The sequence below is a fragment of the Dasypus novemcinctus genome, chromosome 17 (assembly GCF_030445035.2).
Source record: "Dasypus novemcinctus isolate mDasNov1 chromosome 17, mDasNov1.1.hap2, whole genome shotgun sequence".
NCBI classification, from domain to species: Eukaryota; Metazoa; Chordata; class Mammalia; order Cingulata; family Dasypodidae; genus Dasypus; species Dasypus novemcinctus.
Genome location: NC_080689.1, coordinates 26794080 through 26810612, shown reverse-complemented (window position 1 = coordinate 26810612; position 16533 = coordinate 26794080). Strand labels below are relative to the sequence as shown.

The 16533-nt window shown below is 37.1% G+C and overlaps 1 protein-coding gene across 2 annotated transcripts in view; it reads left to right on the top strand.

Annotated features, from left to right (window-relative positions):
- The window catches only part of SOS1 (SOS Ras/Rac guanine nucleotide exchange factor 1), a 186846-nt gene that overhangs the window by 14023 nt on the left and 156290 nt on the right, over positions 1-16533 (top strand). The window lies entirely within an intron of this gene.

Sequence of the window (16533 nt, the reverse complement as noted above, 5' to 3'; positions counted from 1 at the left end):
CAACGGGTTTCTGAGACTTTGCATTAGCACCCTACTGACTGACTAATACACAGTACTTTAGCTTCATCCCATAAATACTGATAATTTTACATTTTATTGCATTTTAATTTTCATTCAGTTAAAAACATTTCTAATTTCCCTTGAGACTTTGCCTTTGACCCATGGATTATTTAAAGGTGTGTGCTATTTGGTTTCCAGATATTGGAAATGTTTATATATATTATTACCGAGTTCTAGTTTAATTTCATTACAGTAAGGGAAAACGCTTTTTATATTTTTAGTTGCTTTAAAATTTTTGAGGTTTATTTTATGGCCTAAAATTTAGTTTACTCTGGTGAATATTCCATGTGAGCATGAAAAGATTGTTAATTTTTCTATTGTAGGGTGGAGTGTGCTATAAATTAGGTCAAGTTGATTAACAGTATTAATCAGTTCATCTATATATTTGCAGATTTTTAAAAATATATTCCGTGGATTACTGAGAGAAGATGGTGAAAGTCTCCAAATATGATTATAGATTTGTTCAGTTTTCCTTTCAGTTCTATCAGTTTTTACCATGTATTTTGGAGTTCTGTTTTAGGTACATATAAATTTAGGATTGTTATATTTTGTGAATTGACATTTTTGTCATTATGAGATATTCCTTTTTATCCCTAGTAACTTTCCTCATCTTGAAGTCTATTTTGTCTGATGCTAATATAGCTACTCCAGCTGTTTGGTTTTTTTGTTTTGTTTTGTTTTTAATTGTAACCACTTTATTGCACACTTTATTCTGGAGTGCACATATTTTCACAATATTCTTTCACAATAAAAAAATAACTCCTTATTCAACAACTTACAATCACTAACAGTATAAATAATCAATTCATTAGTATCTACCCTCTGGGACCTTCAGAGTTGTTTTCCTTATCTCTTGGGACTCTGAGAAAGCTCACACACCTTTGACTTTTCCCTTTATGCCCCAAGGGCCCTAAAAAGGCCGCCAGTCACACAGTGCTCTAAGTTGGCTATCCATTGGTGATAGACCTGTATCACATACAGAATATTTGGGTAAATATTTACTAGGACAGTAAAAAATAAATTGTTTTAAACATTGCATAAATTCTGTTTTCTTATTAATAAAACTTGGGTACCTACACTTCAGAATTACTTAAGTCCCAACTTTTTTTTTTTTTTTAAGATTTATTTTTTGTTTCTCTCCCCTTCCCTGCCCTCCCACCCACCCCAGTTGTCTGATCTCTGTGTCCATTCGCTGTGTGTTCTTCTGTGTCTGCTTATATTCTTGTCAGCGGCACTGGGAATCTGTGTCTGTTTTTGTTGGGTCATCTTGCTGCATCAGCTCTTTGTGTGTGCGGCTTCTCTCCAGGGCAGGTCGCACTTTTTTTTGCGCTGGGTGGCTCTCCTTACGGGGTGCACTCCTTAAGCATGGGGCTCCATTTAGGAGTGTGTGGCACAACACTCCTTACGTGCATCAGCACTGCGTGTGGGCCAGCTCATCATACAGGTCAGAAGGCCCTGGGTTTGAACCCTGGACCTCCCATGTGGCAGGTGGACGCTCCTATCAGTTGAGCCAAATCCACTTCCCCCCACTTTCTTTTGATTAGTGTCTTTGTGGTACTTTTTTTTTTTTAAAGATTTATTTATTTATTTAATCCCCCCCTCCCCTGGTTGTCTGTTCTCTGTGTCTGTTTGCTGTGTCTTGTTTCTTTGTCCCCTTCTGTTGTTGTCAGCGGTGCGGGAAGTGTGGGCGGCGCCATTCCTGGGCAGGCTGCACTTTCTTTCGCGCTGGGCGGCTCTCCTTACGTGTGCACTCCTTGCGCGTGGGGCTCCCATACGCAGGGGACACCCCTGCATGGCGCGGCGCTCCTTGCGCGCATCAGCACTGCGCATGGGCCAGCTCCACACGGGTCAAGGAGGCCCGGGGTTTGAACCGCGGACCTCCCATGTGGTAGATGGACGCCTAACCACAGGGCCAAGTCTGTTTCCCTTTGTGGTACTTTTTTCCCCACACTTTTACTTTTAAATTGTCTAGATCATTAGATTTAATGTGGGTTTCATTTTTTTATTGATGCAATTTGGCAGTCTCTCTTTTAATTGGTGTGTATTTATAGTTAATATAACTTTTAAAATAATTTATTGAAGTGTATCATTCATATATGAACATATATAAACAATGTACAGTAAAATTTGTAAATTTAGAGAATACACATGCATATCATCATACAAGGCTCCCATACATCTCCTCACTACCAATACCATGCATTGTTATGAAACATTTGTTACAAACTATGAATGAGCATTGTGAAAATACTACTACAAACTATAGCCCATGTCTTATATTTGGTGTATTTTCCCCCAGTGCACCCAATTATTAACACCCTATGATAGAATTATAGATTTGTTGTTGTTCAGGAATAAATGTTCTCATATTTCTCCTGTTATCCACAATCCATCATTCACCACTGGATTCCCTGTGTTAATACAGTCCTGTGCTTTGTATAGTCCATTCAAAGTGTATACTCAGCAGCTCTCATTTTCATCACAGTGTTGTGCTGTCATCACCTCAATTCTAGAACGTTGTTATCACTCCAAAAGGAAAAGCCCCATACCCTCTTTAACCCCCATTGCTGTCCCTTGGTATGGAAAAAATGTCCTCTTGCCATTACTGCAAAATATTACAATATTATTATCGCCCATAAGTTACATTAGTTATTCTGTGTATTACCATATTTTAGCACTTTGTAAAAGAAGAGCATTCTTATATTTATACTATTAACCACAGTCTTTATCCACCACTGAAATCACTGTTCTACATTCCCTAGATTATTCTCTAGTTTCCTTTCGATTGACATTTGCTGCCACAGACTATCCCTTTCAACCACAATCACATTTATAAATCAGCAGTGTTAGTTATATAATTATAATGTATTACTCTCAACTCTATTCATTGCTACACTTTTACAAGTAACCTTATTAATACTGCTACATACAATAAGCATTAGCTCTCATTCTCAACCCACCTTCTATTTCCTAGTAACCTATACTTTATAGAGTTTACCTCCGTGAACTCTAGAGTAGCGGTTCTTAACCTTTTTTGTTCCCTGAACCCCTTTGCCAATCAGGTGAAAACCACAGACCCTGTCTCAGAATGTAGCGGCAGATAGTTTTATTTTTTTTTAAAGATTTATTATTTATTTCTTTCCCCTTCCCTCTCCCGCCTCTCTGTCTGCTCTCTGTGTACATTTGCTGTGTGTTCTTCTGTGTCCGCTTGCATTCTCAGTGGCACCAGGAATCTGTGTCTCTTTTTGTTGCATCATCTTGCTTCATCAGCACTCTGTGTGTGTGTTGCCACTCCTAGGTGGGCTGTGCTTTTTTCACGTGGAGTGGCTCAATGCGGGGCACACTCATTGTACAGGGGAAACCCCTGCATGGCGTGGCATTCCTTGTGCGCGGCAGTGCCACGCGTGGGCCAGCTCACCACATGGGCCAGGAGGCCCTGGGTTTGAACCCTGGAAATTCCATATGGTAGGTGGAAGCTCTATCAGCTGAGCCACGTCCACTTCCCAGCAGATAGTTTTATGACACTCAGCTAGCATCAGGTCTAACAACTTACTGTAATTTTGAAGGATGGATGCACGTGAGTGATTTTTCAAGATATGCAACAACTATAATAAGATATGAAATGAATACTACTGTAATTTATTGCATATATTCATAAGTGAAGGAAATGCTATAATTCGGTTAGAGGCCAGAGAAAATAAAGATAATAAGTTGTTTTTTTTTTTTCAATTCAAGCCCACGGACGCCCTGAAATCTTTCCACAGACTCCTTGGACCACTGGTTAAGAACCCCTACTCTAGAGTATAGGTGAATACAATATTTGTCATTTTGTGTCCATGAACTCCAGAGTATAGGTGAATATAATATTTTTCCCTTTGTGTTTGGATTATTTCACTCACTATAATATCCTCTAGGTTTATCCATGTTGTCATATGCATCCAATTTCCTTTATTCTAAGAGCCAAATAGTATTCCATTGTGTGTATATACTACATTTTGGTTATCCATTTACCGGGTGATAGGCACTTGGGCTGGTTCCATATTTTAGCAGTTGTGAATAATGCTGCTATGAACATCAGTGTGGAAATGTCAGTTCGTGTCCTTGCTTTCAGTTCTTCTGAATATATTCCTAGTAACCAGATTGCTGTTTCATATAGCAGTTTTATATTCAGCTTCTTGAGGTAGCGCCAAACTGTCTTCCACAGAGGCTGCACTTTTCTATGTTCTCACCAACAGTGAAGGAGTGAGTGTTCCTGTTTCTCCATATCCTTCCCAGCACTTGTAGTTTTTTTTTTTTTTAATTGGCTTTTCTATTAGATGTGAAATAATATCTCGTTTTGATCTGCATTTTGCTAATAGCTAGTGATAGTGAACATTTTTTTCATGTGTCTTCTTGCCGTTTTTATTTCCTCTTTGGAGAAATATCTATTCAAGTCTTGCCCATTTTTAAATTGAGTGCTTATCTTTTTATTGTTGAGTTGTATGATTTCTTTATATAACATGGATATCAAACCCTTAGCAGATACGTGGTTTCCAAATATTTTCTCCCATTGAGTCAACTACCTTTTTACTTTCTTGACAAAGTCTTTTGAAGAACAATAGTGTTTAATTTTGAGGAGGTCCCAATTAACTATTTTTTTCTTTTGTTGCTTGTGCTTTGGGTATAAGGTTTGATAAACTACCACAAGACCTTGAAGATGTGTTCCTACATTTTCTTTTAGGAGTTTTATGATTGTAACTTTTATAATTAGGTCCTTGATGTATTTTGAGTTAGTTTTTGAATAAGATGTGAGATAGTGGTCTTCTTTCTTTCTTTTGGATATGGCTGTCCACTTCTCCCAGCACCATTTGTTGAGTTGACTGTTCTGGCCCAGCTGGGTGAGCTTGTTAAAAATCACTTGAGGGAAGCAGATTTGGCTCAACAGACAGAGCGTCCCCCTATCACATGGGTGGTCCAGGGTTCAAAGCCAGGGCCTCCTAACCTGTGTGATTAGCTGGCCCACATACAGTGCTGATGCATGCAAGGAGTGTCATGCCACTCAGGGGTGTCCCCCACTTAGGGGAGCCCCACGCGCAAGGAGTGCGCCCCGTAAGGAGAGCCACCCCATGCTAGAAAAGTGCAGCCTGCCCAGGAGTGGGCCTGTACACACGGAGAGCTGATGCAGCAAGATGAGGGAACAAAAAGAAACACAGATTCCTGGTGCTGCTGACAAGAATACAAGTGGACACAGAACACACAGCAAATGGGCACAGAGAGCAGACAACCAGACAACTGGGGGGGAGGGCGGGGAAGGGGAAATAAATAAATAAAAATAAATAAATAAATCTTTTAAAAAATCACTTGACTGTAGAGATGAGGCTCTATTTCCGAGTTCTCATTTCGGTTCCATTGGTCTATCTGTCTTTTTGCCAGTACCATGCTGTTTTTACCTCTGTATTTAAGTAATATGCTTTAAAGTCAGGAAGTGAGAGTCCCCCAGCTTCCTTCTTTTTAAAGAAATTTCTGGCTATTCAGGATCCCTTATCCTTCCAAATAAATTTGATAATTGACTTTTCCATTTCTGCGAAAAAGGCTGTTGGGATTTTTATTGGGATTTTGTTGGATCTGTAAATCAGTTTGGGTAGAACTGACATCTTAATGATATTTAGTCTTCTAGTCCAGGAATGCAGAATGTCCCTCCATTTATTTATTTAAGCCTTCTTTGGTTTCTTTTAGCTATGTTTTGTAGTTTTCTGAATGTAGGTCCTTTATGTCCTTGATTAAGTTTATTCTTAAATATTTGATTATTTTAGTTGCTCTTATAAATAGAATTTTTTCCTGATCTCCTCCTCAGATTGCTCAGATTGCTAGAAAATGCTACAGATTTTTAAAGAAAGTGGTTTTATTGAGATGTAGTCATGTAACATATATTCCATCCAAACTATACAATCAGTGGCTTTTAGTATATTAGTTCTAGTAGCTTTGTTGTGGATTTTTCAGTATTTTCTAGATGTAGGATTGTATCAGTCAACAAATAGGGAAAGTTTTACTTCTTCCTTTCTTATTTGGGTGCCTTTTATTTCTTTAAGTAGTCTAACTGCTCTAGCTAGAACTTCTAGCACACTATTGAATAACAGTGGTAACAGTGGGCATCCTTCCTTGTTCCTGATCTCATGGGAAAACTTTCAGTCTTTCACTGTTGAGTACAATGCTAGTTGTAGGATTTTTGTAAATGCACTTTACCATATTGAGAAAGATTCCTTTTATTCCTATCTTTTGGAGTGTTTTTATCAAGAAAGGATGCTGTATTTTGTCAAATCCCTTTTCAGCATCAATTGAGATCATCATGTGATTTTTCTTCTTCAATTTATTGTGGTTTATTACACTAATTAATTTTCTTGTGTTGAAAAACCTTTTCATACCTGGTATAAAACCCAGTTGATCATGGTGTGTGATTCTTTTAATGTGCTTTTGGATCCGGTCTGCAAGTATTTTGTTAACGGATTTTTGAATCTGTATTCATTAGATATATTGGTCTGTAATTTTATTTTTTTCATAGTATCTTTATCTGGTTTTCATATTAGGGTAATTTTGGCCTCATGGAGTGAGTTTGGTAGCATTCTTTCCTGTTCAGTTTTTTGGAAGAGCTTGAGCTAGATTGGTATTAGCTCATCTTTGAATGATTGGTAGAATTCACCTGTGAAGCCATCTCGTCATGGGTTTTTCATCTTTGGGAGGTTTTTGATGACTATTTCAATCTGTTTACTTGTGATTTATTTGTTGAGTTCTTCTATTTTCTGGGGCCAGTGTAGGTTTGTTCTTGTATTTCTAGGAATTTGTCCATCTTGTCTACATTTCTAGTTTTTTTGGCAGTCAGTTGTTCATAGTATCCTCTTATGATTGCTCTTGTTTCTGAGGGATCAGAAGTAATGTTTTACTGATTTCATTTCTGATTTTATTTTTTGCATCTTCTCTCTTTTTTTCTTTGTCAGTCTTGCTAACAGTTTGTTGATTTTGTTGATCTTCTTGAAAAACCAATTTCTGGGTTTTGTTGATTCTCTATATTGCTTTTTTCTTCTCAATTTCATTTATTTCTGCTCTAATTTTTATTATTTCTTTCCTTCAGCTTGGGTTGGGTTTAGTTTGCTGTTCTTTTTCTAGTTCCTCCATGTGTACAGTTAGGTCTTTGATTTTTGCTCTTTTTTTTCCTTTTTAGTGTAAGTAGTGAGGGCTATAAGTGTCCCCCTTAGCACTGCCTTTGCTGTATCACATAGGTTTAGATATGTTGAATTCTTGTTTTCATTCCTCTTGAAATATTTACTGATTTATCTTGCAATTTCTTCTTTCACCCACTGATTATTTAAGAGTGTGTTGTTTAGTCTCCATATATTTGTGAATTTTCCCTTTTTCCACCTGGTAGTGATTTTCAACTTCGTTCCATTATGATCAGAGAAAGTGCTGTATATAATTTCAATCTTTTTACATTTATTAGACTTGTCTTGTGCTGTTTTGGGGTATAATGCTCCACAAATGCCTGTTAGGTCTAGTTCATTTATTATATATTTGTGCTTTCTGTTTCCTTATTTATCCTGAGTCTATGTGTTCTATCCAGTGCTGAGAGTGCTGTATTGAAGTCTCCAACTGTTATTGTAAAGATATCTATTTCTCCCGTCATATTTGCTAGTGTGTGCTCATGTAGCTTGGGGCACTCAGTTTAGGCACATAGATATTAATTATAGTTATTTCTTTTTTGCTGAATGCCCCTTTTATTAATTTGTAATGACCTTCTTCATCCCTTATAACAATTTTGCATTTAAAATCTATTTTGTCAAATATTAGTATCACAACTTCAGATCTTTTTTGCTTACTACTTGCATGGAATATCTTTTTTCAGTTTTTTTATCTTAACCTTGTTGTTTTACACCTGAGATGAGTCTCTTGTAGACAGTATATAAATAGCTCATATATTTTTTTTAATCTGTTCTATCAGTCTGTGTCTTTTGATTGGGAAGTTTAAGCCATTAGCATTCAGTGTTGCTACTGTAAAGGCATTACTTAACTTCATCCATTTTAACCTTTCACTTTCTTGATCATATCTTAACTATTGTCAGTCTTTTTAAAAACCCTTCTTTTTTACACTTTTTTCCAGCTCTCTCCCCCTTCTTTTTTCTTCTCAGACTGCAGTACTTCCTTTAGTATTTCTTGTAATTCTGGTCTTTTGGTAACAGATTCTCTCAGGTTTTGTTTGTCTGTGAAGACTTTAAACTCATCCTCATTTTTGAAGGACAGTTTTGCTGGATACAGAATTCTTGGCTGGCATTTTTTTCTTTTTAAGTACCTTAAATATATCATTGCCTTCTAGCCTCCATGGTTTATGACGAGAAGTTGGCATTTAATCTCGAGGTTTCCTTGTATGTGATGCTTTGCTTTTCTCTTGCTGCTTTCAGAATCCTCTGTCTCTGATATTTGTCATTCTGAATAGCAGGTGTCTCACAATAGGTCTCTTTGGATTTATTCTGTTTGGGGTGCATTGTCCTTCTTGGATATTGATATTTATGCCTTTCATTAGTGTTGGGAAGTTTTCTGTCATTCTTTCCTCAGATATTCTTCCTGTCCCTTTTCCATTGTCTTCCCCATCTGGAAACTGATAGCTCATATGTCTTTGTGTTTCTGTTGTCATTCAGTTCCCTGAGACCCTGTTCCATTTTTTCCATTCTTTTCTCTTTCTGTTCTCCTAGCTTTTCAAGTTCAGATATTCTGTCTTTGATATTACAAATTCTGTCTTTGATTAATTCATATCTGCTGTTATGTCCCTCTGATGTTTGTTTTATCTCATCTATTTTGTTTTTCATTACCATAAGATCTGTTACTTGTCTTTGCAGGCTCTCAAATTGTTTTTGTTTTTGTTTTTAAAAAGATATATTCATTTATTTTATTTATCCCACCACCTCCATTGTTTTTGCACTTGCTTTCTGCTCTCTGTGTCATTTGCTGTGTGTTCTTCTGTGTCTGCTTGTCTTCTCTTTAGGTGGCACCAGGAACCAATCCTGGGACTTTCCAGAGTGGGAGAGAGGCGCTCAATCTCTTGAGCCACCTCAGCTCACTGGTGTGCTGCATTTCTTTTTTTTTTTTTTTAAAGATTTATTTATTTATTTAATTTCCCCCCCTCCCCTGGTTGTCTGTTCTTGGTGTCTATTTGCTGCGTCTTGTTTCTTTGTCCGCTTCTGTTGTCGTCAGCGGCACGGGAAGTGTGGGCGGCGCCATTCCTGGGCAGGCTGCTCTTTCTTTTCACGCTGGGCGGCTTTCCTCACGGGCGCACTCCTTGCGCATGGGGCTCCCCTGCGCGGGGACACCCCTGCGTGGCAGGGCACTCCTTGCGTGCATCAGCACTGCACATGGGCCAGCTCCACACGGGTCAAGGAGGCCCGGGGTTTGAACCGCGGACCTCCCATATGGTAGACGGATGCCCTAACCACTGGGCCAAAGTCCGTTTCCCTGCATTTCTTATTGTCTATCTTATTTTTTGTTGTTGTATCATCTTACTGTGCCAGCTCTCTGCGCAGGCCATCCATGCTGGCCAGCACTCCACATGGGCCAGCACTCCTCATGGGCCAGATCTCTACTTGGGCCAGCTTACTATGCAGGTCAGCTTGCCTTCACCAGGAGACCCTGGGAATTGAACCTGGACCTTCTATATGGTAGATAGGAGCCCAGTCACTTGAGCCATATCTGCTTCCCTCTCAAATTGTTCTTCATGCTCACCCAGTGTCTTGTTAATATCCTTTTTTAAAAACCAAATTGATTTTATTGATACATATTTATAAAGCATACAGTCCATCCAGTGTGTATAATCAGTGGTATTTGGTATCATCACATATTTGTGCATTCATCAGCTCAGTCATTATTAAAGACTTTTCATTATTCCAATAATAAGAAAAAAACAAAGAAAAATTCATCATCTCAATTATTCAGTGATTCTCCTGTCATAGCTGCTACTCTGTCTCTCTAGTTTATTCGTATTTATGTTTTGTGTAGATGGAGTCAAGCAATGTATAGTAACTTAGGTCTAGTTTCTTTCCTTTAGTATAGTTCCATTTTTTTTTTTTAAACCCTTACTGGAAGATCATTAATACATTGCTATATACTATTGTCCATATTTTGCTTTGGCTATATTTTTGCCTGATATTAACATCTTGGTACATTAACATACATTTGTTCAGTTTTAAAGAAAGAATGTCTTCTATTTGCTATTTACCCATATTCATATTTCACATGTGTTTTCACTATGTCGTACAGTCCTATGTTACATTTTTAAGCTTTGGTTCTGGTAATATACATGACCTTAGACTTTCCCTTTCAACCACTGTCATACCCATATAATAACACTGCTTTCACCTTTTCTGTTAATTTCCAAAGATTAACACACAGCCTTTTTGCCAATTATGCACAAATTAACTCTCAGCTTTCCATTCTTTAACCTCATTCTATTTTCTGGTAACCTGTATTCTAATTATTAAGCCCATGAATTTATACAATATATTTAGTTCCTAGTAGTACAATCATACAGTATTTCCTTTTGTGTCTGGTTTGCTTTCTCAACATAATGTCTTCCAGGTTCATCCATTGTGATGATTAGGCTATTGTGTCAACTCACCCAGGTAATTGTGCCCAGTTGTTTGGTCAAGCAAGCACTGGGCTAACCGTAATACAAGGGCATTTATGGACTTTAGTCACCATTGACTTTACTGCAGTGATAAGTCATAGATAGCTGGTTATCTTTACATCAATCAGGGAGATTGCCATCAGCGATGAATAACACTTTAACCCAATTCAGTTGAACGCCTTAAAAGGGGAAATGATTCCAGCCTTGAGAGAGAACTTCCCAGCTCATCTTTGGACAGCCAGTGTCTCCCAGAACTCATCAAGAATCTTCATTGGACTTTCGTCGGAGCTCCTGGTTGCAGCCTACCTGCGGAACCTGGACTTGTGTATCCCACGGCTGCATGAGAGGCACTGATAAATCTCTTACTCTTGACAGATATCCCTGTTTCCCAAGAGAACCCTGACTAATACATCCATGTTGTCATATGCTTCATGACTTCATTTCTTCTTACAATGGCTTAATATTTCATCGTGTGATTACACCACAGCTTGTTTATCCATTCATCAGTTGATGGACACCTGGATTGTAACCATCTTTTGACAGTTGTGTATAATGCTGCTATAAACATCGGTGTGTAGATGTTCACACTACACTGCTCTCAGTTCTTCTGGGTATATATCCAAGAGTGGCATTGCCGAGTCATGTGGCAAATCTATATTCAACTTCCTTAGTTACTTCAACAGTGGCTGTATCATTCTGCATTCCCACCAACAATGAGTAAGTATTCTTATCTCTTCACATCTTTTCCACTGCTAGTAGTTTTCTGTCTTTAATAGTGGCCATTCTAATAGGTGTAAAATGATACCTCATTGTAGCTTTGCTTTGCATCTCCCTAATTGCTAGTGATGCTGAACTTCTTTCAAGTGTTTTTTCACCATTTGTATTTCTAGTTGGGACAAATGTCTATTTAAGTCTTTTGCCCATCTTTTAATTGGGTTGTGTCTTTTTATTGTTGAGTTGTAGCATAGCTTTAAATATCATGTCTGTTAAGCCCTTATTGGATATGTGATTTCCAAATATTTTCTCCCATTGAGTCAGCTGCCTTTTCACGCTTTTGACAAAGTCATTTGAGGTGCAAAAGTGTTTAATTTTGAGGAGGTTCCCTTTATCTATCTTTTCTTTCGTTGCCTGTGCTTTGGGTGTAAGATCCAAAAAGCTACACCTACCACAAGCTCTTGAAGATATTTCCCTACACTTTTTTCTAGTAGTTTTAAGGTCCTGGCTTTTATATGTAGATCTTTGATCCAATTTGAGTCGATTCTTGTATGGGGAGTAAGATAGTGTTTCTTTTTCATTGTTTTGATTATGGATATCCAGTTTTCCCACCACCATTTGTTTAAGAGCTGCTTTGTGTCCTGGTCATGTGGACTTGGAAGGTTTGTCAAAAACCAGCTGGCCATAGAGGTGAAGGTTTATTTCTGGATTCTCAATTCTACTCCAGTGATCAATGTGTCTATCTTCATGCCAATACCATACTATTTTGACTAGTGAAACTTTGTCATGTTTCAAGGTCAGGCAGTGATAGTGTTTCCACATCGCTCTTTTTTAGTATGCTTTCGGCTATTCAGGTGCACTTTTCTTTCCCAATAAATTTGATAATGGCCTTTTCTATTTCTATAAAATAAGTTGTTGGAATTTTGATTGGTATTGCCTTGATCTATAAATCAGTTTGGGTTGGTTTGACATCTTCATAATATTTAGTATTCCAATCCATGAATATAAAGTGACTTTCCTTTTGTTTAGTTCTTTGATTTCTTTTAGCATTGTTTTAAGTTTTTTGAACATAGATCTTGTACTTTGGTTAAATTGATTCCTAGGTATTTGAGTCTTTTTGTTGCTATTGTAATTTTTTTTTTCCTGATTTCCTTTGCAGATTGTTCAGTACTAGCAAATGAAACATTACTGAACTTTGCATGTTGATCTCGTATTCTGCCACTCTGCTGAATTCATTTATTAGCTCTAGTAGATTTGTCTGTAGACATGTCAGAGTTTTCTAAATATAGGATCATTTTATTTGTGAATAGTGAGAGTTTTACTTCCTGTTTCCCTATTTAGATGCCTTTTATTATTTTTTCATGTCTAATTTGTCTAGCTAGAAATTCTGGCATAATATTGAGTAATTATGATATGCAGTGGGCAATCTTGTCATTTTCCCCATTGATTACCATGATGGGTGTGGATTTTTCAGTTTTCCCCATTATCATATTATCATATCATAATTTTCCTTCTGTTCCTATCTTGGAATATATTAGATATTAGTATCACCCAAATACTAATATCTATGTTGATATTCCTTTATTTGTGAAGTTCCAGTTTCCCTCTGGCATTTTTTCTCTTTATCCTGATGTTTTTCCTTTAGTATTTCTCTTGGAGGATCTCTTCTGTTGATAAATTCTTGTAATTTTCTTTTACCTGAATGACTTTATTTCACCTTCATTCCTGAAGGATATTTTCACTTAATATAGACTTCTGGGTATCCAGTTTTCTCTTCCAGCATTTAAAAAATGTTTTATCATCTTCTGACCACCAAAGTTTCTGATAAGAAAGTTGCAGTCATTCAGACTGATGTTTATGTGTATGTAATATGTCACTTTTCTCTGGATGCTTTCATGACTTTTGCTTTTTAGCAGTTGATTATTATGTGTCTTGGTGTTCTTTTGAGTTGTTTTTTAGAGGAATTTACTGAGTTTCTTGAAGCTGTGAATTAATGCCACTATTGCTTTATTTTTTGTGTATCAATCTTTTTCTCTCCTCCTTCCGTGACTCCAGTGATGTGAATGTGAGACCTTTTTGATACTGTCCCACTAGTTCCTAATTCTTTTTCTAATTTTTTTCTCTTTGTTCTTCAAATTGGCTAATAGTTATTAGTCTGTCTTCAAATTTATTGACTCTTTTGTCTTTTATATCCATGCTCAGGCCATCCAGTGATTTTTTTTTTCCCCTCACATGTTTTCAGTTCTAAAATTTTTTATTTGACATTCTTTTTGTTTCTTTTTTTTTTTTTTTTCTTTGCTGAGTTTCCATTTCACGAATATTCACTTTTATCTTAGGGAATACCATTATAGTAGTCATTTTAAAGTCTTTCATAAATCCAATATCTAAGCCATCTTGGGGTATGCATGTGACCATTGGTAATTGGTCAGATTTTCCTGCTTTTTAAAATATTTTAATTTATTTATTTTATATCATTTTATTTTTTGGTATGTTAACTAATTTTGGCAATATCCTGGATAGTTGGACTATTATGTTGTGAAACTCTGGGTTCTATTATAATCCTTTGGAGAATGTTCATATTTGTTTTGTTTTGTTTTGCTTTGATCAGAAATCACAGGTTCTGTCCAATATCTATTCAGTTTTCAAAACCTTCCCGTAGTGTTTGGGGTCTGGCTTTTGCCTGAACCACTCAGGGATTAGTCTAGGACTTTGGTGTTGTTTTTCAAAGCCTTTGTTCTGTTCTTTTGGGTGTGTTTTGCATATGTACAACTTGGGAAAGAGTCTAGACTTGTGTTGTTTCATATACAGAACTATGGGATTCCCTTCTCTTCCTTTCTCCCCACTGGGCTTCCAAGCTTTCTTGCTCCCAGGAACCTTTTTTCCCAGTTTTTGTGGCCTGAAAATACTGTTCAAGAGTTCTGTGCAAGAGGATCCATCCTTGGGGCAAGAGTAGAAAGGAAAAAGAGCCAGGAAAAAATAATAGGGACTCCCCACACAAAATAGGGTCCCTTTTTTGCAGTTCCTCTTTTGAGAGAGACAGGTTTTCTCTTAAGGCTTTAGGTACTTACACTACCAGCTCGGTGCCATTGAAATTCTATGTCTGGGGCTGGTCTTTGGACAGGCCTGGGATTAAGAAAAGAAGAGAGTTAAAGAGGGATTTCTCGCACAAACTTTCTGTCACACAGCAGTGCCTTGTCATAATCGTCTGGCCAGAAAGATTGGTTTCTCTTGGAGTTTTACTTTCTGTGTGAAGTATGATAGATCACTGATTTGATTCACCCTCAAGTCAAAGTCAGAAGATAAAGGAGGAAGGAAGCCCAAGAATTCATCTTGCCATACTGGTTATTCTTCAAATTTTGACGTCTCTCTTCAGTTCACCTGCTGATCTTTACTTTTCAAAGTTCTCAAGTAGCTGCTTTTTATATATTTTGCCCAGGTATCACAGGGAGAGAGAAAGAGTGAAGCAGACTTAATCTTGGTTAGCATAGGAAGCCTTATAAAAGTTTTTAATATTTGGTAGTTTTAGGCTCCCTCATTAATATTCTTTTTGCCAGACTATTCTTGTTTATTTTTTCTTGTGAACTTTAGTTTCAGCTTGTCTCTTTCCTTAATTTAAAAATTTTGTATATCCAACTGATATAAATTAATAAACTAAAGATGATTTAAATAAGTAAGCAAAAGGGAAAAACCTACAAATCCCGTTATTTGTAGGTATGCCTTATTAACAATTTGATTATATTCTTCCAATTTTTATGTATATGTACACTGACTACAGGCATGCATGCACAGATGACAGGGGTGCACACATGATGTCTTTTTGTGCTTTTTTTTTTTTAGTAAATAACAAATTATGCTTTAGTTTTATAAATCATTTTATCAATACATGTATTTAATACAAAGTGTTTAATGGGTTGGGTTTCTTTTTTTAGAAATGGAGTCCATTTTATCTATTTTTTATTTTATTGCTTGTTCTTTTGGTTACATATTTAAGAATTCATTACCAAATACTCCTTTTTGTTGTTTGTTTGTTTGTTTGTTTGTTTTTTCCCTCATCTACTCGCTGTTTTTTCTCATTGTCTGCTGGTTGTTTTTTTCTTTAGAAGGCACTGGAAGTGAACCTGGGACTTCTCATATGGGAGGTGGGTACTCAACTGCGTGAGCCACGTCTGCTCTCTGGATTCGGTTTCTTAATGAATATGCTTAGATAGATGTTGAAATTTAGTCTGTGATAATCCTTATTATCTTATTTTAACTAAACATGAAATTAGAACCTTATACTTCTTAAATGAATGATCAAATATTATAAACAGGCTTATTTTTAAAAGTTTAATTTTTTGATAGTCTAGTAAACATGACTTAGGCAGTCTATTTTGAATTTCCATATGAAGTTTTGTGCAAAAATTTTTTTCCTGCTGAAGTTGTTTTGCGTTAGCTTTGAAATAGTAATAATGTGTAAAGCTTTAGTGAAGTTATTTCGTAATGAAACTGTTCCTTTTTATATGGCAGTGATAGCTATACATAATTCTTCATAATAGCGCCATAAATGAACTCTTGAAAAGGAACTCTTTAGTGAAGGAAAAGAATTATATTTATCTATATAGTCCCCCTACCCCCATTCTAAGCCAGGGTACTTTATATTGAAAAATTCTATTAGCAAAGATAATTTTTTAAAAAAAGATTTATTTATTTATTTCTCTCCCCTTCTCCCCCCGCCCTGGTTGTCTGTTCTCTGTGTCTATTTGCTGCGTGTTCTTTGTCCACTTCTGTTGTTGTCAGCAGCATGGCAATCTGTTTCTTTTTGTTGCATCATCTTGTGGTGTCAGCTCTCCGTGTGTGTGGCCCCATTCCTGGGCAGGCTGTACTTTCTTTCGTGCTGGGCGGCTCTCCTTATGGGGTGCACTCCTTGCACTTGGGGCTCCCCTATGCGGGGACACCCCTGCGTGGCATGGCACTCCTTGCGTGCTTCAGCCCTGTGCGTGGGCCAGCTCCACACGGGTCAAGGAGGCCTGGGGTTTGAACCACAGACCTCCCATGTGGTAGACGGACGCTCTAACCACTGGGCCAAGTCCGCTTCCCAACAAAGATAATTTTTAAATTCATTCACGGTATTGCAATTT